General features: G+C 42.4%; 1 long non-coding RNA gene across 1 annotated transcript in view; it reads right to left on the bottom strand.

Annotated features, from left to right (window-relative positions):
* The window catches only part of LOC107000402 (uncharacterized), a 49,590-nt gene that overhangs the window by 3,415 nt on the left and 22,065 nt on the right, over positions 1-24,110 (bottom strand). Inside the window, exons 3-4 of the long non-coding RNA XR_013399953.1 lie at positions 5,176-5,245; positions 2,561-2,681 (exon numbers count right to left, since the gene is read on the bottom strand). This is a non-coding gene — a long non-coding RNA (uncharacterized LOC107000402). The remainder of the gene's footprint in view (positions 1-2,560; positions 2,682-5,175; positions 5,246-24,110) is intronic.

The raw sequence follows: 24,110 nt of genomic DNA on the forward strand, positions 1-24,110 counted from the left end.
GCAAGAGATCAATTTCTCCTAAATCCTACCTGTCACCCGCCCGGCAGGAAACGGAGTTCTAGAGGGTAAACACAGCCTCTTCGGAATAGACACAACAGTATGCCTCCTCCCACCCCCTCCCATTGCACAGTGAGGTTTGGTAATTTGCAAATTGAGCAGCCATCATTATTTTTTAAGGAGCAAACAGGGTCTCCACTCCTCACTAGGAGAATGTGGCCCAATCATTTGTCTCGGCAACGCACGAATTCTAGAGCACTTGAGAATTCTTAGCCATAAAGCTGATTACTAACACAGGGATGGTTATAAAGAAAAAACTTCGTCTTAATCTGGGGAGGAGGGGAAGGGAAGATGAAGGGCAAGAAGGAAAAGGTACATACAGCTCATTGCTGGAGTTATCAGGCCAAATCAGAGCTTGAACTCTAATTTTTTTGTGAATCAGAATTCACACGTGAATGAATGAGTGGAATTTCTCTCCCTCTCTCTTTTCTGCCTTGTTGTTGTTGCTGTCTGACAAGAGAGTCCGTCTGGGTCTCTCTGTCACTATCGCCATCACTGTTCCTCTGTCCTTTCTGAGTACTTGGTGAAGATACCCTGCCTGGAAATAATTGCATTCAGACCCCTGAGTCCCACTTAAAAGTCTTTGGGACTGATCGAGATAAATCCCATCAGGCTTTTGTTTCCACTCAAAGTGCCCCCATCATTTATTAGACGAATTAAAGTATCAATTTCTGTTTAAACATTAACAGGGTGATGCCAAATATTAGTCAGTTCCTAATAATTCTGAGGGATTAAAAAGATAATAAAAGTAATAGTCCATTACATTACCTACTTCAGCAAGATTGTAATGAACGTAATAAATTCTGGATCAGGGTTATAACAACTTCCATCTATTTAAAATGAATTTGTAGGGTTACTTTCATTAACTATGTATATGGGGAAAATGATCTGACATATTACTTTAAAAGAGCTGTAAAACCGATTAGGAGAAAATATGCTTTCCAGACAGGGATGCCGGCCACTGGGGACAACTGCATCCTTGGGAAGTTGGAACGAGCTGCCGAGATAGCCCGATTCTGTCCTTCCAGCACTATCCGCTTGCTACTCGGAAAAAAATCGTGACAGCATCAGTGCTGGTGAACGACGGTAAGGGAACCTTCTTCTTCCCCTTCTCCTTTTTTTTTTTTTTTCTTCCCAGGTATATTCCTACTAATGAACCAGGGCTCACTCTGGGAACTTCTGCAAGGAAATAAACCCTAGGACTGCAGCCCAGCCTGGCCTTTGGACCCCCAGGGGAAAGCTGCCATATTAAAGGGGCCCATGCCCTCATTGCTAGAGGAGACAAGGGAGCGAGCACTTGACTGCACCACAGAAATTACTGCTGTACCTCGAATGCCCGCTTCATTTATCAATTTCATAGCAGAAAAACCCATATGACTGCCTTGTTCAGTCGCACGCTAAATCTAGTCACAGAAAGCTCCCCACCGCCAGTCAAGTGTGTTACGCACAGGCCTGGATAAAGTAACTTGAAATACCACTAATGATTTATACTTAATTGAACTTCTAAGTGATTAAAGTGGCAGTAATGAATGAATAACACCCTCCTCATTCCCTTGACCACTCAGCCCAGCCCCTCCAGGCAGAGAGGGCCTCGCCTGGGGAAGTCAGCGGGGACCGCCGACCGAAGCCATCCTCTGGGCTCCCCGACGCTGCTCATCCTGGCTCAATTGCTCTCACTTGCAGTAAATGACTCCATAAGCACCAAATCAGACCATTGATCCTTTTTATTAGATTACCCAATTGTAAGGTTAATGCATTTGCATTTGGCAAACGGAGTCGGTCAACTCGAATCCCGAGCAGCGATCAGCGTTTAAAAGGACACATATGGGGAGCAACTCTGTCAACACACAGATTTGCTGGCAGCAGTAGCCGGATGCTGACGCCCTTCCTTCCCCTGGCCCCCCCACCAAAGAAGGTGCCATAAGAATTCACTTCCAGGCCTGTGTCTTCCTTAGCAGCAGCCCCCATGGGACAGCCAGGGGACCAAATCTGCTGCCCATGTCCTCCCCACCCCCAGTGCTTCTGCTTCTGGAAGAAGAAAGAATCCTGCAAAAGTTTTCAGTCACCTCAGGCAGGGACAAAGGTGGATAGTTCACCTTGGGCCAGGAACCTTGCTGCCTTCTCTAAATGGAGGAGAGCCAAGACTTAAATCAGTGACAAGGACATAGGCTTCATAAACCAAAAGTTCTTTTCTGATGGTCATAGAGTCAGACAGGGGGCAGCCATTTATACTTAGGCCTCTACACCTGATGTGAATTTATTCTTGGATTTTCCAAATGCATTAACCAAATGCTATTTAAGTGGTCCGCCTTCATTAGGATTTTCTAGTAAAGAAATTCATAAGTATGTTGGAAAAACATACTTTGTTGATCTCATATGAGTTCTGCATTGGAGAATATAGCCACGGTTTAGGGGAAATTAGAAGTTACCCAGAGAAATCACCCCAGAAAATCATGTCCTTTCACAGAACAGGAAACTAGGGTGCAGAGAGAATGAAACTTACCCAAGGACCACCCCCACCACAGTGAGTTCATGGAAAAACTCCCGTCTTCTGCCTTCCAGATCACCCTGATGGGCCATCCTCGGGTAAGAAAGCAGTACTCTCAGAAGAGGTGGTTTTGAGGCTGCGGCAGTAAAGAAATCATCTTTTTATACAAATGTCTTAAGACACAAGCCATATTTCATATTCAGCTGCATAAACTAGGTCTTTGTCTAAATTGTTCTGTGGAGAACATTCGCTGTAAGTATTGCTTACAGGATGGATTTGTTCAGCATCTTGCCTCTGAGGACAAGGAAGCTGCTTTCATCATCTCCATTCTGTTCCCTTTTTCTGCTGTTCACTTTCTAAAGGTGGCCAGGACGCTGGGGAACAACCCATCATGTGAAGTCAGATACTGAGGGTTCAAGCCCCAGCCCTGTCACCTACAGGCAATGTTATTGTTCTGAGCCTCAGCCTTCTTCATTGTAATAATTCCTCCTTGCTGAATTGTTTTGAGATAAATGGGATAATATATGTGAAAATGACCATTGCAGATGAAGCTTTTATCTAGGTAAGGCTCCTTATCCATGAGTTTTCTCCCTCCTGGTTTCATAGAAAAAGAGTGATCCCCTTGGCTTTACAGGCAGTAACTGACTGGTGACAGGTAGCCTAGAGACAGCCCACGTCAGTAAAGGGAGCTGTTTCCAGTCCCAGCTCTCTCTTGCTTTGCAAGAGAGGCCCAGGCCCTTGCTAGCCTTTCACTTGCCTCCTCTGCCAAAGGCTGGAGGCTGTGCCTTCTTTGAATCACTGCTCAGACCTTGTCTGAGTCTCACAGGGCCTAAGAGGCCATGAAGATAGGGGTAGGGCAATTGCTGTAACAATTCAATTACACTTCAATTGCCATAATAGTCATTCTTATTCACTTACATTTTTTGAGCACTCTGTCATTTAAGTCTTTTTTACTTGTGATTAACCTCATCTAAGCCTCTCAGCAATCCTATAAGACTCAAATGACCATGCCCATTTTACAGAAGCAGAAATCGAAGCTTGCATAGGTCAAGTGACAGTCCAAAGCGACACAGCTGAGAGGGGACAGAGCTGGGGTTTAAGCTCAAGCTGGTCAGACTCAAGGATCAGTGCTCCATCACTGTGCCCTGCTCCGAGGACTCATAGTACCTTTGTGACAAGGCACAAGCCAGATGTCAGCAGGGACCCTGACCTCTCCTTCCTCTTTTAGCCAGTTGACCCATTGAGCCCCAGGGACAGGTATCTGTTCTCAGGGAAAACAGAGCATCAGAGGAGAAGGGGGAAAATAATCCCCAGGTGAGCAACAGCTGACCTCTGTGAGTTATTGAGAAAGTGCCGAGGTGGCAAGGCTGGTGGCGACAGGACCCCAGGGGCCTAAAGGAAGGGCGCTTATCTGATTAGGAGTGCATGCGGGCAGATTCTAGCTAGAGATAGCTGCGGCTGGGCTGTCTGGGAGGAGAGGGCAAAGAGAGGCCCCAGCTGGAATAGGCTACTAGTCCAGAAAGAAGTTCCCAGCATTAGAGCTTGCCACCCAAGAAGTTTCAGACCTGAGCAGGCCAAATCCCAAATCCCCATAGGCCATGCCATCAGCCGTGGCCTCTGTTCTAAGGAGGACACACGGAATACCAGGTGTAGGGAAGCAGATGCCTGTATATGCATAGACATGGACAGACTTGGTCTCTAAGTGGGTCTGTGCTTGTCTGCAGGGGCGTGTGCATGTGTGTGTGTACATGTGCACGTATGTGCCCACACAGCACCTGAGAGTAATGTGTCTCACCTGAGAGTGATGTGTGGGACAGTGTCTCTCTGTGCTTGTGTCTCTCTGTGAGGATGAGGGTGGGTGGGCATGTGTATGAGTGACCATGGCTGGTCCCAGGACCGGCATCTATGGCCCCATGGAGGTCTTTATGCCCATGACTCAGCTGAGGTGAAGGATGATGGGGGAACAGTTGATCCCATCAGTGGGAATGTCATGATTCACAGAAGTAGGTTCTGGGGGACTGGGAAGGAAGGGTCTGCTCTGTCTTGAAGAGTCAGGAAGGGCTGCCTGGAGGAAGGGGCATTTGCTACATGGAACCGTCCTCCTGAGTCTCTCATGTGCTAGACTTGAACCAGAATGTGTGGAAACCCCTATTGCCACCCATTGCAAACCATATTTGGTCTGTCGTCCCCAGAGCAGTTTGAGATAAGCCAAGCAGCATGATGGGCTGAGGAGTTAACCAGCCTCTTCCCCTGAAATATAAACACAAGCTCCCCACCAAGGCCTGTGTTCACAGGAGGAGATGGGAGTAACCAGGACAGCCCCTGGCCACCTCTGACTCCTGGACTTGGGGCTCCTGAGTACTGCCTGGTGGGTGTTTCCCTGCTGGACTGACCTGATTTTTTATGCACAATGCAGAACAAACCCCTGTGCAGAGTTGAGCACTGCCCCTGTGACCAGGGCTGGTGCGGGCAACAGAGCTTGACTCTGTACCTCTGGCCTGGAGGATACAGTGCCTGAAACCCACTTCTATCACCACCTCTTACTGCTGTATGATTTGGGACAAGCCCTTTCAGCAACGTGAGCCTCAGTTTCCTCATCTGTCAGATAGAGACGATTATTTCCCCCATACCTCAGTCACTGATCCTTGGTAGCTGTGCCTCAAGCCAATCACTAAGCCCTCTGAGGTTCAGCTTGCTCATCTGTAAAACAGGGACAATAACAGTAAATGAGATCACATGGAGAAAAGCACTTCAAAATTTAAACATTATCTGGCGTTTGAGAGAAATCACCTATGAGATGGAAAGACTCAGCCAGAGTTTCAATTCTTGGCTCCATCTGCAACCCTGGCTGGGCATTTCTCAGAGGATGCAGGCCTCTGGGTGTTGCTTCAGCGGCCAAGGAGGCTCAGACAGAGAGCTCCAGGACCCCAAGGACAGGAAGGCCCAGGGACAGAGTCTGCCGGTCAGAAGGCACTGGCCCGTGGCTCCCTGGAGCTGCCCAGCAATGATTCAGGAAAAGGCTGACAAGGATATTAGCAGCGTGGGTTTTTTTAATCCTGAGTCCAGAGAAAATGCACGGTCAGGAATAAAGGTGCCCAAGAGAGCAAGGAGAAGGAGAAATAATCAGAATTAGCCAGGGGGAGGGCAGCACGAACAGGGGAAACGCAGCCCCACCAGGGTTGGAGCCTCTGCAGGACCAGCTGAGGAGGTGGCCAGGGAGTGGGCAGGCCTGGACAGGCGTATGAGGGAACTTGGGCTGGCTGGAGCCCAGCGAGGAGGCAGAAGGGAAGACAGTAAAAGAAGCCGTCATCAGGTGAGTCCAGCACCCTCTGAGGCTGCCGTGGGACCCCCTGGCCACAAGGCAGTGGAAAGGGTGCTGCCAGAGGGCTTCAGTGCTCTGCCCCGCATTGTTCACGGGCTCTGGATGTGGACACTGGGTTTTAGAGTGACCAAGAGACTTCCCAGATCCTGCAGAAAGGCTGCAGAAGCCTCTGCAGGCAGCAGGCCTTCACACCCCACTCCCTCGAGGCTGAAACCAGACAAACATGACAGAGACCATGGCCCTAAAATTTCACTGGGGCTCTCTCCCTGGCAGTTGGACAGGGTGTATCAAGGCATTCAGGAGGTGATCCCAGCTCCTGCTTTAAGAGCAGAAAGGAATGGATTTCGATGAGCTGGGGCAGAGAAATCCATTTCCATGGGCAATGGAACTGATGTTGTTCCTAATTGAAACCTGCTTTTCACAAATCATTTAGACTATCAGATGGCTTAAGAAAAAGCCCTGGTCCTGAGTGTGTGTGTGTGTGTGTGTGTGTGTGTGTGTGTGTGTACTGGGAGAGGGCAGCATTAATGCATCCACCCTTGATTCCACTGCAGATCCCAAATTAATGGAGTATAAATTAATGACAAATGTGTGTGGCGTCCTGGAAGCCCAATGCTCCTGCGATACCCCCTGACTCTGGGTCCTCAGGCAAAGTGCTTTCCTGAGCTGCTTTGCTACTAATCTGATATAGAGGAATGGGAATGCATGTCCCCAGGTCCCCCTTGCCATGGCCGGGACCACATTACCCATTCAGCACAGCTTTTTTTTTTAACCAGGAAAGGCCTCAAATTGAAGATTTGACAGTGTCGGCGATAATAGCACAATTATACAGAATTAAATTGTGTCTCTGCATTAAAAGGATTCATTGGCTAAATGTAATATTTATTACACCACAATTTTGGTAATGCCATTCAGCCTATTTTTCTGCAATATTTAATACTAAAGAAGCATCAATAAATAAAGGAATCAGGACCTCTCTGATCCTCCAGCCTCTGAACCTCATTCCCAGTTCCTATCATGTAGGTTCCTTTCACTGTCAATTTGAGGTAAATTGGGATATTAGGATTCAGGAGAAGCCTAGAAGGAGAAGAGAGTTACTTCCCTTGAGCACTGCTGATTGTCCATACCTCTCTGTTAAAAGCTCTAAATTACTGACTGACGCGGAGAGCCCGGCAGACGTTCCCGAGAACCACAAGCTCTCAGCGTTACTCTCTCCCATCAGAGCTGCACTGTCTCTGGGTCAGTAACTGAGCAAACACCCTCTTGCATTTGCATCCCTCTCTTGGGTGCCAGGTCAAGGCAGGAATCATCTGGACCTCTCACCTCCCCAGCCCACTCTCTATGGGTCACCTATGTGAACATCAAACCCAAATCACAAGCCCCCAAATTTAATTTATTTCTACCTAAACAAGTTCTTTTATCATAAAGCAATAAATTTGTCTTGGTGCTAGCAATTTGTTGCGGGTGACATAACATTGCAAATTGATTAATCGCTACTGTACGCAGCAAAATGAGAAAAGCAAGGAATTATTATGAATAGCGTCCGTCTTTTACGGGAGGGATTCATTATTCAAAAGTGCTCGCTGGTGCTTACATGTGCCCTCGGTGCAGATTACATCCATTTGCAGACTTCCCACATCATGCTTACACAAATCAACAAACGTGCATTTATTAAGACGTAGAATGAAAGCTATTTAAAAGTGAAAAATGGCCTTTTGCATTACTTTTCTTCAAGGAAGGCAAATCTGGGTGGGATGTTCCTGGGACATGTCCCCACGGTTGTCACATGAGTGTCTCTGGGTTCTATGCAATCTGGCTTGTGCAGGTGCCAACAAATCTGCCTGCTCTGCCTTTGACAGTCCCAGGATCAGAAATACGCCACCAGTGATTTTGCAACCCTTGCTATGGCTCAGGAGACTTAAGCAATTGGCTGTCACTGCCTGCTGGGGAAATGCAGCAGAGAGTTCTCAGTTCTCCAAAAAGGAGCCTCCTTAACATCCCCCGGGACGGGGAAAGGAAATGAATATTAATTGAGTATCTATTCTGTACCAGACACTATCTGAATGCTTTCCTTGCATTAATAAGGCAAGTCCCTCTACCTCCCTAAACCTCATAGGATTGTTGTAAAGACCAACGGAGATAATGTGTGCACATAAAGCACATAGTAAATGCTCAATACATATTAGCTATGATTGCTATTATAATTTCATTTAAGCATTCCTAAGGTCAGTATTAGTACCATCATTTTACAGATGGGAAAACTGAGGCTTAGAAAGATTTCAAGATTTTCCAAATCACACAGTCAGTGAGCAGGGCTGGACTTCAATTTAGGATCTGCCTCCAACAATTCATTTTTTTTTCTAAACCACCCCCACAGCTATCCTTGACAGTCAAAATAAGATGTATTTGCTTCCTCTAATCCAACAGAGGAGGCCACACACCAACCACACATTAGCTACCCACTCTTTCCCTGCAGGTGTGTCAGAGGGGACATTTGAGAGGGTCTGGAGATTTCATGGCCTTCCCCATCTCTGCCCCTAGCTCTTCCTGCATAGGCAGAGCCCTCATCTGTCTCTGACTCTTGTCCCTTGCTTCTTTAACTAGTTGTCCCATTACCAAGGACTCTTCCAGAAAAAAGCTCGTTGCCTGCCCCAGTGAGAGGCTGACGGGCAACTCACAGCTCCAGCATTGACTATTCCTACTGAACTCATGCTCTGTTTAAAAATAGACTAAGATCTCAACTTTCATATTCTAATTAGATTTCGAAGCGACTTTCATAAAATGAGAATGCCTTCATTGTTTTTCTGCTGCATAAAGAGCCATTAACCGCTCCCCAGCCAAGCTAAAGTCCTTTCTAATCCCTGATATCACCCATAAGATGAGAATAGTTACTCATCAGCTTCCGAGAAAACTGTACGGAACCAGAAACCTGTCTCCAGGTGTCCAGAATCCAGGGGTGGTCGGGTTAGAAGCCTGGGCATGTAGCTCAAATTGAGAATTGGCCCCTGTGAGCATATCTCACAAGACTACATTTCACCAAGGGTCTTCCTCAAACCACCTGCCCTGAGATCCACACGGGGCTTATATGATTCTGGGTCTCCCCGAGATCTGCCACAGACTTACCTGATTGTGTGGCCTGGCAGTCTGAATGTTTGACAAACTCCCTGTAAGATTTTTTGCACACTGAAATTTATGAACTGTTGTCCCAAGTATTTCTCAAACCCCATGCCCAGTTTTTTATGCCAACAAATTGAATCATTGATTATTGCAGATTCGAGCTGACTTACAAATATCCCTCACTTAATGACGGGGAGATATGACCTAAGAAGGAATTTGCTATTTTGAGGCCCGGTTGACTCTCTTCCTGTCAGCTCTCCCCACCATAGTCCCACAGGGTGTCCTTGGGCTCCTAGCAAGACCAGGGTACCAAGGCTAAGTTAGGCTGTGAGTCACTTGTTGCATAGTCTGGGGGCAAGAAAAGACCAGATGCCCAGACATGATGGAAGTGACAAGGGCATCTCTATGCAATTCTGGGCTCTGTTTACAACAGTCAGAGCCCTGAGCTGTCGTGTACCTCTGTCCTTGTTGTTATCACAACCTGTCATCTTACATGCCCTTGAGTGTAGTAGTTCTCAAACTTTAGCATCAGAATCATGTGGAGGCCTTGCTAAGACACAGCTTGCCGGGCCTGACCTCCCAGAGCTTCTGACTCAGTAGGTCTGCTGTGGGGCCTCAGAATTTGCATTTCTAAAAGTTCCCACATGACGCTGCTGGTCCAGAGACCAGACTTTGAGACTCAAGACTCTAAGCTCCATGTTATATCTCCAGTGTTAAGTACATAATAAGAACGCAATTTGTGTTTGCAGAATGAATGGATGAATGAATGAATGAATGAATGAATGAATGAATGAATGAGTAAATGATTGAGTAAATGACATGAACGACCTTCTTGAGCTCTCTAACTGGGACTCCTCACTCCACTCCACTTCACTTGTGGTTATCCAACATCTGCTGGACATCTGTAAGAGCATCCAGGAGGTGTATGTGTCCTGGGGCCAGGACAGGGTTTGTGGTTTCTCATACCCACAAATAAAAGTATGGCTTGCTCAGGAGGTCAGAAAGCTATGCAGGGAGTGAGGTATCCCATTCTGGCCTTGATAAGGGTAATGGTGACTCTTACCACCTCAAAACACTGGCCCATAATGTCCTAGCTGGGTGACCTCAAGCTAGGCCCTCAGACTCTAAAGAGTCCCCATTTCCTTATTCATGAGGTTGGGCAATGGATAATTGTCTTCAGGGTAACTGTGCAGATTCAATGAGGCTATACATGAAAACAGTTCAACAGTGTCTGTCTGGCACATTTGGGGGGCTTGGTCGATGTCTGTTCCCTCATTCATTCCCTACAACCCCTGACTCCTGTGAAATGAGTCCCAGAGATGTTTTGGGAGTAATGAATTCCCTCATTTCAGCTAAGCCACCCGTGATCCTGGTTTTGTAGAGATGTACGATGCAACATGATAAATTATTGTTTTAAGCAGAGGCTTCATTCAAATATCCATTTCCCTGTCAAGTTAATTTTGTTTGGATGTATTTTCTAGCGGGTTCTGACTGGGAGCACGGATGGTACATAAACAGAAGAACATTATGTCTTTGGCCGGTTCTCTGAGTGACAGGGAGCTGATGGCGTGGGGGAGGGAAGTTTTGGGGGATTATCACGGTCAAGAATCCCCATTCCCCAATTGTGCAAAGTTGCTGGCATAGCTCCGAGGGTTAATTGTAGTTAGTTCACCTCTGTCTGCAGAGCATAGCAATACCTCATCTCTCCTCAAATGGTTGAGTTCCTCCGGAAGGGGCATATTTCCTAGGAACACCTAGAAGGTAGCCTTGTTTGTATCAGTCTCTAGTTAAGCCAGGAGCCAAGGCTTCGGCTTATCTCCTTTCCCCCTCAGCCCCAGAAGACTTCAGGGTGAATTTCCTAAGAACAAGGACATTTTCTTACATATCACAGTACAATGAGGGAGATAGGGCAATTAACATAGATGCAGTGCTGTTATCTAGTTCACGGCTTATATTCCAATTTTGCCAGTTCTCCCAAGAATGCTCCTCATAGCCATTTGTTTTCTCAGTTTAGGGTCCAATGCAGGATCACTCTTTTGAGTCCTCCATTCTGGAACTGTCCCCTAGCCTCTCTCTGCCCTCCATGACCTTGACATTTTTGAAAAGTTCAAGCCAGTTATTTTGTAGAAGGTAACTCAGTTTGTGTTTGTCTGATGATACCTCATGATTAGATTCCAGTCACGCATGTTTGGCTTACATACCACAAAAGTGATATTGTATCCTTCTCAATGTGTTCTACCCGTCCCATTGGTGATGTTGACTTCAATCACACGATTAAGGTGGTCACCCCCAGTTTCTCCACCGTAAAGAGATTATTTTCCCTTTGTGATTTATCAGTAATTTGTGAGAAGATACTGTGAGATGATGTAAGTATCCTTGCACTTGTTTTAGTCTCTATCAATAATTGTTGCCTAAATCAATTATACTGGGATGGTTGCAAAATGGTGATTTTTGCAAATCCATCATGTCTTCTACATTTCTGAGTGACATTATACTGTAAAGGAGAGCGTTCCCTTCTCCCCATCTATTTATGTATTAGTTTATTTATTGCTAACGCTATGGGCTCAGAGATTCTTCTTTCATTCAATATGCTATAATCCACTATCATTGCTACCATTGTTTGATGCTTCAATTGCATGATCTCGTTGAATCCTCATGACAATTGGGTGGTATGGCACTATTATCAGGGATGTTTGCGTTTCCACCTTAGGTCCTGAAGCTATGTCAGCAAGGCTCTGATTCCCAACTCCCAGACCCAGGCTCTCTCCTGGAAACACTGCCTTCCCTGCAGGGCTCAGATGGGAAGACAAGAGCCCACAAATAATGTCACCAAGCCCAGACTTCCCACTAAGCACCATGGGAATGACCCTACAGGATAGAAGGAAGCTTGACTTCCCTAGCATTCTCTTGCTCTGTCTGAAGCAGTTCAGCCTGGAGGCACAGAGGCAGTTATACTGGGCTGTCTAGTGACATGATGTCCCCAGTGACTCTTGACACAAGCTACTTTTTGTCTGACTGGATGAGCTTGGCCACTCCTGAATTCATCATTTGACAAATATTTGCTGACCACCTACTATGTGCCAGGCCCTGGGCTAACCTGGATTTACAGCAATGAGCAAGTCAGACGAGGTTCTTGTTCATGGAGCTTGTATTCAAGTGAAATAAACTGTAATCAAATGATCCCCCAAGCAAATATATGGCAACAAGGGGGATGAGGCCTATAGAGGAAAGAATAATTACGACGAACATTCCCAACAGGGGAATTTGACCTTGTTTCAGACGTGAGACTGCAGTAGACAGGTTAAAGTCAGTAGTTCAAAACACACTGTTTGAGACCATTACTCAAAAGTGGAGACGAGGAAGCTGAGACTCAGAGAGGTCAAGTAACTTACCCAGGGTTGCACAGTATTGGAGTCCAGTCTCAAATCCAGGTCTGTTGACTCCTCAGCCCAACACTGGTGCAGCTCTTCTGCCAAAGTGATTCCTTAAGGGTCTCCAGTGATTCTGGGCATAGGGCCCGTGTCCATCTGTTTGTTCAATTTAGCACACTTTGTTTCCACTGTGACTCTGCAGGGTCTTACTAAGGACAGCCAGGGGAAAATGACTTTCTGATAGGCCCAAACATTCTCTAAATCAGTTTTGATTTATTTTTAAGAACTAAAGCCAAGAAAACTGAATAAGTCTCAGTATTAAAACAAGGCGAGTGAATATATGCCCATCACTGGACATCAGAGATCTGTAACTGTGCACCAGGCTATGAGCTAAACATAGAGGGAGGCTGAGAGTCACCTAGGTGGGTCCAAGGCCAGAGCCCATGCTCTTAACCATAGCACTGGGCTACCTCCCTGGAGATGTCTGGCTGGCTGGCTTGCTGTCCATCTGTCTGTCTGTCTGTCTGTCTAGGAGGCTGCAGGCAAGCCTTAGCCCTGGGAGCAGCAAGGCAAATTCCAAGAAGGAGAAAGGATGCCCACGCCTGCCCCTGCTGCTCAAGGAATAAGGAAGAGTCGAGGTGGGGGCAGCTCAAGCTCATGCCTGCACCGTGCTACACACCCACACCAACACCCCCAGCCTCCAGGTCTCCTCTGGCTGGCCTTGGCCGGTCCTGGCTTGATACCTGATCCCTGTGGAAGCTGACACCTCAGCATGAGAGGGATCAGGGCAGACACTGCTGCCGCCACTGGAGCCTCAACCGACTTCAGGGAGAGACTCTGAGGCCACTGGCCCGAAAACCGTTCCCCCTCACGCCACACTCAGAGAGATGCATGTATAAAGTCTTATATATAATAATAACAGCAGGAAAAGAAAAAGTTTCAAGTTAAGTGACTTGACTGAGTTTACACAGCTGAGAAACTGTACTCAAAATCCAAGTCATATGTTTTCAGTTTATACATTTAACCTTTTCTTCAACAAGCCATCTCCTTGTATAATCAGGTAAATATACTTGTTCAGTGCCTGGTACATCATAGGTTCTCCATGGGAATTTGTTTAACGACCACATGTAAATACATGTATATCTGTGTTTGTGTGCGAGTGAAGGTATCTGTGCGTGTAAGTACACATCTCTGTTTGTGTATGAGTGAAGGTGTTTGTGCATGAGTGTACATGCAGGATTGCATGTAATGTGGATGTCCTGAGTCCTGAAGTTATTAGAGAAGATTCATTAAGATCAGGAACAAGGATGCATGATAGTCCTTGTATCTCGGCTCTTGTTTATCTCACACTTTCCCCTCTGGAAACAGAGAAGAGCATAAACACTATTCCATTCAGCTTTAGGATAGGGAAATAATAGCCAAAAACCCACTCAAGGCATGGCATGATTGGCAACTTGATGGAACTAAAAGACCACAGCTTTGGAGTCAGACAAACCTGCTTCATCTCCTGGCTCCACCACTTACTGGAGTTTAAGTCACCCCGGGCAAGTCACTTCACCCCTCTGAGCTGCTGATTCCTCACCTGAAAATGGACATGATAATACCTACAGTGTGATTATGAGGATTTAGTGTAGGGAAATTTCCCAGCACAGAGGGTCTGATGCACAGCAGGCTCTTAGCATACCTTAGGTCCCTTCTTTGTCCTTAAAGACAGTGTCATAGTGGTCATCTTAGTACGTTTGTGCTGCTGTAACAAAATATCTCAACACAAATTATATAGACCAGAATTATATATGAACAGAAATTATATAGAACAGAATTGAATAGAACAGACATTTTTGTCCTCTCATTTCTGGGGTCTGGGTAGTACAGGATCAAGGCACCAGCGGGCTTGTTGCCTCATGAGGGCTGTTCTCTGCTTCTAAGATGGTGCTTTGTTGCTGTGTCCTTCTGAGGGGGGTGTTCCTGTGGGGAGGAACACTGTGTCCTTACATGGCTGAAGGCAAAAGACTGGACACTGAGGGAAGCCTTTTTTTTTTTTATAAGGGCCTTATAAGCAAAAGGAAAACTATAGTGTCTGCACCAGTAGAATGATGATTCTCAACCTCAGCTGCACATTGGAGTTCCTGGGGAGCTTCAAAAAGTCCTTTGTCTTCTCTCCCCTACCTCCCCAAGAGGTTCTGATTCAATTTGCCTGAAAGGTGGCCTGGGAATCAAGGCTTTTAAAAGCTGCCTAGGTAATCCTAATGAGCAATCAAGGTTGAGAACCTCTTGTCCATAGGGCCTCTCTACCATTTATTGAGCCGCTCATGGGATCAGACCTTGGACAGCCTGCTTTGCAGCCATTCTGCCTGGAGTTTGCTTTGTCAGCTCAAGCCAAGGCAGAGAGGAGGAGGAGGGAGAAACTCACACCATCTAAGGCTAAAATCCTCTTATTTAAATCAGAGTCTGAATTTCCAAATCAAAACTGGAGATCCACAAGATAAATAAGTGCTAGAGATCTGCTGTACAACCTTGCCCCTACAGTTAATGATACTGTATTATATACTTAAAATTTTGTTAAGAAGTTAGATCTCATGTGTTCTTATCACAGTAAAATAAAAATTTTTTAAACCCTCAAGACTCTTAGTCTAACAATTTTTTTCTAATTTGTAAATGCATTAATATGCAAAGTGTTTTAAGATATAAACATGTCTTAGATATATATTTAGCTAAATGACCTTGCTAAAATAAATAAAAACCATTAGACCCACTAATATTGAGTATGTGCTATGTGCCAGATATTTTACCTGCGATATTCTCTCAATAATTGCTACTCACTACACCCTCTGAGTATGCTGAGGCTGGTAAGGATGGTTATGTAAAAAATGCAGTATTTCCCACCTTTCAGACTTAAACTCCTAGTCTTTTATACATAGGCCTCTCCACAGATTTCTGAGTCATTTTGGAATTTGCATGCAAAATAAAAGCTTCCTACGTAATTGAAATTATGGTCAATTGACCGTGAAATGGAAGTATCCGTGACCAATGAGGTGCTGGGTGAGGGGGGGTTGTTGTGCTCATAAATGGGGCCTCAGGAGCCCCAGGGCCAGTTCCCGGGCTCTGGGAGAGAAGCCCATCTAAATCCAGCTTGTTGTCCTGGCCAGCCCACAGCCTTTCCTTGGTCCCTCTCTCTGGTGTAGCTCCAATGGGAGACATTCTGCTGTACTCTTTTCTGTCTTGGTTGAGAAATCAGTTGGAGCAGAAATGTCCATATGGAAATATTTTCCTTTCTCAGGCCATGGCTTTGCAAGAGAAGGAACTGATAAGCCAGACTAGGGTATGGGATAACCAGAGAGAGAGAGAGAGTGGGAGAGGATGCCAGAAAACTAGATGCAGCCCAACTGCAGATAACTTGTGGGCATTGAAGAGCCATCAAAGGCATAGGGAATTTATTTTATATAACCTGCATTTTACAAAGATCACTCTGCAAAGAGGATTTGAGGGGAGCAGATGGAGGCAAGGAACCCAGCCAATCAGTTTCAATGACAATCCAGCCAGGATGTCATATTGTCATGAACAATAGCCATGGGATGAAGCAAAAAAGAAGGTGGGAGACTCAGAATGTGACTAACTGGGACACAGAAAAGTGACAAGAACATATGCTAGGTAATAGTTAATATCACAGCCCTGTTAGAAGGTACTGTTATCGTCATCCTATTGAAGGGGAAACTGAGGATCAAAAAGGTTACATGTCTTGCTAATAATTGGTACAGCCAGGAATTAAATATAGGTCCATATGTATTTGTATGTTAATAAATAGGTAAAATGTTAAGATTAAGGAGGGAACACAATTTTGCTCTGGTCAAACTATACTCAGTGTACTGCATTCAGATCCAGATCACTACTTTAAAGAGAAACTTTGATGGGTTAATGGAATGTATATAGAGAAGAGTGATGGGGCAGGCATGGAGCTGAAAACTGTGTTGTGTAAGATGAAAGTTCTGGGGCATACACCTGAAAAACAGCAGAATTGGATGGCATGTGATGCTGTGTTCAATTATTCTGAGTCCTTTTGAAGCCCAGGGAGTGAGCAGAAGGAAAGCTCTGCATGAGTCAGCAGGATCCAGAAAAGACATGTTTTAAACTTAGGTCTTTGTCTTGAAGACAATGGGAAGCCATTGACAGTGTTAAGCAATCAGTAACATGTTTTCATTTTGAAAAGATCATTCTTGGAGATGGATTCAAGAACACCTTTGTCGGCTGGATGCGGTGGCTCAAGCCTGTAATCCCAGCACTTTGGGAGGCCAAGACGGGCGGATCACGAGGTCAGGAGATCGAGACCATCCTGGCTAACACGGTGAAACACCGTCTCTACTAAAAAATACAAAAAACTAGCCGGGCGAGGTGACAGGCGCCTGTAGTCCCAGCTACTCGGGAGGCTGAGGCAGGAGAATGGCGTAAACCTGGGAGGCGGAGCTTGCAGTGAGCTGAGATCGGACCACTGCACCCCAGCCTGAGCGACAGAGTGAGATTCCGTCTCAAAAAAAAAAAAAAAAAAAAAACACCTTTGTCAATAAATTGTATGTTTCCTTCATATGTATTCCAGAACACAGCCTGGTAAGTTTATTACCTAAGATTTTCTATTTTTTGTTATTGAAATAAAATCTTTGTCTATTATATTTTCTAACTGGTTGTTGTTTGAATTTTGGATTTTTTTTGTATATTTATTCCATATTCAGCCTCCTTAATGAACTCTTTTTATTACTTCCAATTCTAGTTAATTCTCTTAAGTTTCTGAAGATAATAAACACACCTTCTGAAAGTAATTACAATCCTCTCTTTCAGTAGTTACAAGTTGTAATTTTTTTCTTGTCTCATTGCATTTACTAGAATTTCTAAAACAGTGATTCTCAACATAGATTAGTTATTCTCAAGCAGGGATAATTTTGCTCCCTAGGGGGCATTCAGTAATGTCTAGAGGTATTTTTGATTATCACAACTGGGGAAAAGAGGGCTCTCGTGGATAAAGGGCATCCTTAATGTCAATAAAAATGCCTTTTGTATTTAACCAGTATCTATGGCTTTGACTGTTAGTGTAAGGCAGAAATTTTGTTGAGTAGAGTCTTTAAGCCCATATTAATTAAGATTTTTAAAATCAGAAGTAGATATGGAGTCTTATCAAATTCTTTTATAATTTTCATCAAGATGATAATATCGCTTTTTACATTTGTCCTATTCTTACATTATAATAGTTGACTTCTTGGCTCCACTGGCATTACTTTAGAAAATCATTGACCATTGTTAAATAAGCATATCTCTGCTGTTTCTCTCCCTGTAACACACTATAAGGAATTGCCCATGTGAAAAGCAGCTTGATTACAAATCAATGCCAGTAATTTGGAGTGTCTGCCCTTGTGGCTTTCAATGGGGCCTCATATATGAAGCCACCATTTGTTTCTTCTGAGTTGTAATGGCTAAATATGGATACCATGAGCCTCTTGTTGCCCTCAGCTGCTCTGAAGAATGACTGCTAACCTCTTTGAGGTCTCTCTAGATTCTCACTCCCAAAAAGTGATTTTTTTTTATATACTGCAGAAACAGACAATATCAGGGCAAACAATTTCAAACATACCCTCACAATTTGGGGGAAATTCACTCAGGCATGTTTGCCTGACACAGTAACAAACAGAAACTTAATTTTTAATATAGATTTCCTAATATTAAGCTATCTTTCAGTCCTGAAATAATTGGTAGCTCATGGTGAATTATTCTCTTAAGATTGGACTTACTGTCCTAAATTTTTTGTAAATATACAACATTCTTATTACATTCAAAAGTAAGAATGTTCTCAAGTTTCCTGTCTTTATATAATTTTGGTATGAAATTGCAATAATTTTGCTATCCCTTTTATGTTCTAAAGCAATTTATCATGAGATTTAAATATTTAGATTATAAATTAGAAAAGATGTACCTATAAAACATCTGGCTACTTGTTTATCATTCCTAAAACTCACTCTGTAAAGTTAAATACCTCTTTTCACTTCTAATGTTTTGTAGTAATATTTTGACCATCTTGCTAGTTGTGTAAGAGACTTTATTAACATCCGTGGAACTTCTCTTGGGTTTAATTGTAAATTTTATTGTTTCCCATTTCTTATTCTTATTATTATTATTTTCTTTTTGAGATGGAGTCTCACCCTGTTGCCCAAGCTGGAATGCAGTGACACCATCTCGGCTCATTGCAACCTCTGCCTCCCAGGTTCAAGTGATTCTCCTCCCTCAGCCTCCCAAGTAGCTAGGACTATAGGCATGTGCCACCATGCCCTGCTAATTTTTGTTTTGTTTTGTTTTTTGGTAGAGACGGGGTTTCACCATGTTGGCCAGGCTGGTCTGGAACTTCTGACCTCAGGTGATCCACCCTCCTCAGCCTCCCAAATTGCTGGGATTACAGGCGGAAGCCACCACACCCAGCCTTTTTCTCTCATTTCTAAATTATCACTTTCTGTGTCTGTCCTTGAATATTGCTTTTTACCTATTGTCTACCTTTTTACCTATTGCTTTTTACCTATTGAAAATATACATTTTCTCGTAATTTCTTATGTAAGTTGTTCTTTGATTTTTTAATTCTTTCTCATTTTAACAGTGAAGTCACTTAAGGAGATGTATTTACCTTTGAGTCCAGCTTTAACCATATCCTAAAAGTTTGCTAAATGATGTTCTCACTCTTTTCATCTAACTATCCCATGTCTGTTGGTTTAAGTTGTTTCTAACCCAAAGGTTTTGTTTACCTTTCCATTAATTATTTTTCCTCTAACCTTTTCTTATTGTTTCCTATCTTTATTATATTGTGGTTAAAGAATTTAACATATAACTTTTATTTGGGGAAATTATTGATTTTTTTTCTTTTTAGCTAACATGTAAACAATTTGTATTGATATGTCGAGTTCTTGAAAAGAAGCTTCGTCTCTAGAACATAGTCTCCACTTTGGGGTGTGCATCACAGAGGGGAGCACAGGATTATCCGATCAAGTGTAGGTAAAACATTAAAACTTACATTCAATATTTATTTTCATTATATCTTTTCTCTATTTTGTATATGTTTCATATGTCTTATATTAGTATTGTAGAAGATTAATATTATTAATATATGCACTATTGGGAGCATATACTCGAAAAGGTTTTAAACAGAGAAGTGCATAGTGAACATGACAGAGAACACCAGTCTAAAAAGCACAGAAGTCAATATTTTAATTCAGTGGTATGTCTACATAATTAACAAACATTTATATTTAAACTGTATGCTCAAAATGTTCTACATATTGGGATTCACATTCAAAAAGTTTGGAAACAATTGCATTATCAACAATAATTTTCTAAAGAGATAGAAAGCCTTTGTTTATCAGAATTCTGAGGAAAGCAGGGAAACTAATTTGGATTCATAGGGAATGCTAGGCTGAAAATAATCTTCCAAAACAATGGGACCAGACTCTACCTCCTATTTAAACATCACAGAAACAAAAAGGAAGTCAAGAGAAGCAGGAGAAGGTGAGGTCAGGAGATTTTACAGAGCATTTGACAGCCCTGAAGTATGGAAGTAGGAGTAAAGTGGAAAAATTTTATCTAAATTTCCAAGGGTCAAGGTATATATTACTGAACTCATAAGTATCCTTATTTATATTTTTGGTCTGTGTTAAATTCCTCTTCTATTATTGTGTTTCATCACTTTTTTCCTGATATGATGTTACATTATTTGGCACATCAAGATTCATGACTATTATTGCTTCCTTATCTCCTTATCAAAATAAAATTACCTTCTTTTTTTTCTTTTTCCTTTTTTTTTTTTTTTTGGACAAGATCTCACTCTGTTGCCCAGGCTGTAGTGCAGTGGTGCAATCATGGCTTATTGCTTCCTCAACCTCCAAGGCTCAAGTAATCCTCCCATCTCAGCCACCCAAGTGGCTGGATTACAGGCACATGCCCCACACACAGCTAAATTTTTTTATTTTTTATAGAGATGGATTTTTGCCATGTTGCCCAAGCTGCTCTTGAACTCCTGGGCTCAAGCAATTAGCCTGCCTTGGCCTCTCAAAGTGCGGGGATTACAGGTGTGAGCCACTGTGACTGGCCAAATTGCCTTATTTTAATGTCTTTTACTTTGGAGTGTATCTTGTCCTTGTATGTCATTTTGACTTAGATCTAAATCATATACAAAGTTTGTAGGTGGTTTCTGTTTGCTTGCTTGCTCACTCTCTTGCTTTAATCCAATTTGAAAGTCTTTATATTTTGCATTAAATTTTATTCTATTTAAAGACCCATGTCCACAGAGGAGGTCTACAGAAAAAAAATGAAATAAAAAATAAAAATAAACAAAGACCTAGAGTTCTAGATCTTACTGCATTGTTATTTTATACTGTTCTTTGTGCTTTTTTGCTATTAGTTTTGTTTTTCATCAAGACTATTACTGTTTTTCTAAATTTTGAAAAAGTTTAAAATATAAAAAGCACTAGAAATAATATATAAAAATATTCCCATAAACTCTGTTCTCTTTGATTTTTTTCCTCTCTGGCTGATTGAAGTGTATAAAACCTTCTTATATTCCCATAAATGATTGTCTTTTCCTGGTAAAAACTATACTGTATACCTGTATTTTTCTGTTCATTAATGTAATGAATTAAATCATTTTTGTTGATGACTCTTCTGTAACAGGAGTAAAAAATCATTTTGAAATTTACCCCCAATCCATTCCTAACCCACTTACATGTTTTCATTAATATAATCTAGAATTTTTAGACCCAGATTATTAATATTTAATTTTATGTTTGTTTATATTATGTTCCTCTATTCCAGGAATTGTTTCTCAGATAATTGCATTGCTAGGTAACCTTATTTATTATTATTAAAATAATAGATATGTTTAACTGATTTTAATGTTCACTGTTCTGACTTTTATCTTGATTTATCCTTTTCTGTGTCCCCGACTTTGATTTATTTCATTCATGTGTAATACAGCCTCAAGAATTTTATTTGCTTTGCTTTTTGTATTTTAGGATGGGTTCATAAATGATAGACTTTGCATATATATCTTTCTGTTATCTTCACAATTGAATAACTTGCCTGGGAACTGTATGCTCTTGAGTCATAACCTTTTCCTCTCCGAATTCCGTAGACATTGTCCCATCATCTTGCAGTTTTCAGAATTGTGGCAAAGTCTGAAAGCAATCTGATCTTTGTCCTTTATGAGAAAATTGTTTCCTTCCTTCATGCCTCTAGAGGTCATTCATTTATTAATACAGGTATTCAACAAATATTTGTCAAGTACCTACTGTGTGCAAAGCACTGATCTAGACATAGCAATGAATGGAACAGAGAGAATGAAGAACAGAGAATTAAGGCAGAGAGAAAGAACAGAGAATTAAAGCAGAGAAAAAGATCTGCCTTCAGGGACCTCTCAGGCTAGTGGGGGAGAGAGGCGATAAACAAAATGAATAAGTATGTCATGGACTCTCTATTATAGGGGATTTCTGATGATAACACACACTAGGAAGGAGGTTAAAGCTGAAGAAGGGTATAGGGAGTTGGAAACATGACCATTTAAATAGGGTCCTAAGGGAACACTTTAATAAGTTAACATTCCAATAAAAACCTGAAGGAAGTGAGGAGTGAGCCATGTGGCTCTCTGGTGAAGAGCATTCCAGGCAGAGGGAAGAGCATATGCAGAGACCCTGAACTGAGAGCTTGCCTGATATGTTCAAGGAATAACAGGGAGGCCACTGTGGCTGGAGTAGAAATGAGCAAGAAAGAAAGAAGAAACTGATGAGATGAGATGAGACTTACAATGGAGGGCCAGATCATGGAGAATCTTGTTAACCAGTATGTATACAGGTCAGCTTTTCCCAAGCTGGGGTTCCAAGGAAAACATACATTGAGCATTGCTACTTTCCAAGAGGCAGCTATGATAAGCAAAGCTTCCCAAATTAAATTGTCTATGGAATCTCATTATAGAAGACCTGTCAGTATGCATTCACCCATGCACTCAACAAATATTTATTGAGCGCCTACTATATGGCAGGCACTGATCTGGGCATGGAGGATACGATGATGAACAAAACAAAGTCCCTGCCCACATGGAATTTTCATCAATGTGTAGATAACAAACAACAAACTCCTACGTATGTGAGATAAATGCTATGAAGGAAAAATGAAGCAGGATAAAATACTTGTAGAACACTCGTTTTGCTAAACATTTATCTCTTTTTTTTTTTTCATTTTTCCTAATGTATTACTGACCTTTCAAAAAATATTAAAATTTTTCTTAAGCTTGAGAAAGTTCTCTCCTAGTTCACCTTCCGCTGTTACTTCTTTTGTTGTTCTGGTCTCTTTTAAAATTTTGTTTTTTATTTTGAAATTTTGGAGGGAAATATTTTAAAGTATTTCTTATATGCAAAAGAATAAACACACTGGTCTCCTTTTTAGGAACAGCAGTGATCTCTATGCTGGCACTCTATTAAGTGCCATTCTCTGTTCTCTATGTACCTAATCTCTTTGCTTTTGTTTCTCCTATAATCTGCTGGAGTTTTTTAAGTTTATCCAGGATTTATGATTCCAAGTTCAGTGTCTACCTCACTATTATTAGTTCAAATGCACAATTAAAATCTCTAAAAACTCACTTTTTGTGATCACATTAATTTCTTACATTAAGTTTTTAATTAGAAAAATAATAGCTAATATTTATTAAAAGCATACCTCATCCCAGATACTCTGCTAAGAGCTTTACATGCTTTATGTCATTTACTATTCAAACGGCTCCATGAGCAGGCACCACGGTTATCACCACTGAACAGATGATGACATTGAGGCATAGAGGCATACAGATTAAGTGATTATTGACTATTTTCTACCTTGCCAATTCTGCTCTGTGCTGCATCTAACATTAATTTTAATTTTGCTTCTTTATATTTCATCTTTATGAATTTCATTTACCTTATTTTATTTCTAACTCCTCTCAGCTTGCTCCCTTCATGTCATACATTGGCATATCATCTTATTTTTATTTCTTGTATCATAAACTACATATTTCCATGAATTTTGCTGAAAAGACAAGTCATATGTGTTCTAAAATGTTCTTCAGTTTACTATCATCAATCTTTTTCAAAAGTAAGTTCTTTCTCTACGTTGTGAGTAACATGTTCTCTGTTTTGTGAGGCAGATTTTCTCTGAAGCCTCATGCGCTTCTTTTCTTCCTCTATTTACTCATTTCTGATCCAACAAAAGAAAGAAAATAAAGCCAAGTCTGCCTAGACATAGGACTTTTTTGCTAAAAAAAAAAAATTAAAATTAAAAATAAGACTTTCTTTGGTTCTTCTTTGCTGGCCATCTGGGTGCTATTTGAATCCTTAAGCCCAGAACTTATGCCAGAGAGCTGGAGCATGTGACAGCCTCTAATTCTCTCTTCAACTTCCAGTGTTTTTAGTCTCATATTTACTATAATTCCGATGGTTCACAGGGAGTTATAGGCTGTCTCAGAAACCAGCCAACTGATCATGTTACTACGAGAAGGTCACATACTCCTGAATAATCTGTGTGAACAGTAAATTCAAACTCCAACCTCTGAATGCCCATGTCTGTCTCAAGATTAGCTCCTTCCCAAAGCCAGATCCACATCCCAACATGGCCATTACCTATCGTATGCACTTCCACCCAAGTGGCATTAGAGTGCTCGTCACTGAACTGCTGGAAGAGCACTGCTAGGGTGGAATGAGGGAATCTAGAACCC

This window comes from Macaca mulatta, chromosome 10 (assembly GCF_049350105.2).
Source record: "Macaca mulatta isolate MMU2019108-1 chromosome 10, T2T-MMU8v2.0, whole genome shotgun sequence".
NCBI lineage: Eukaryota > Metazoa > Chordata > Mammalia > Primates > Cercopithecidae > Macaca > Macaca mulatta.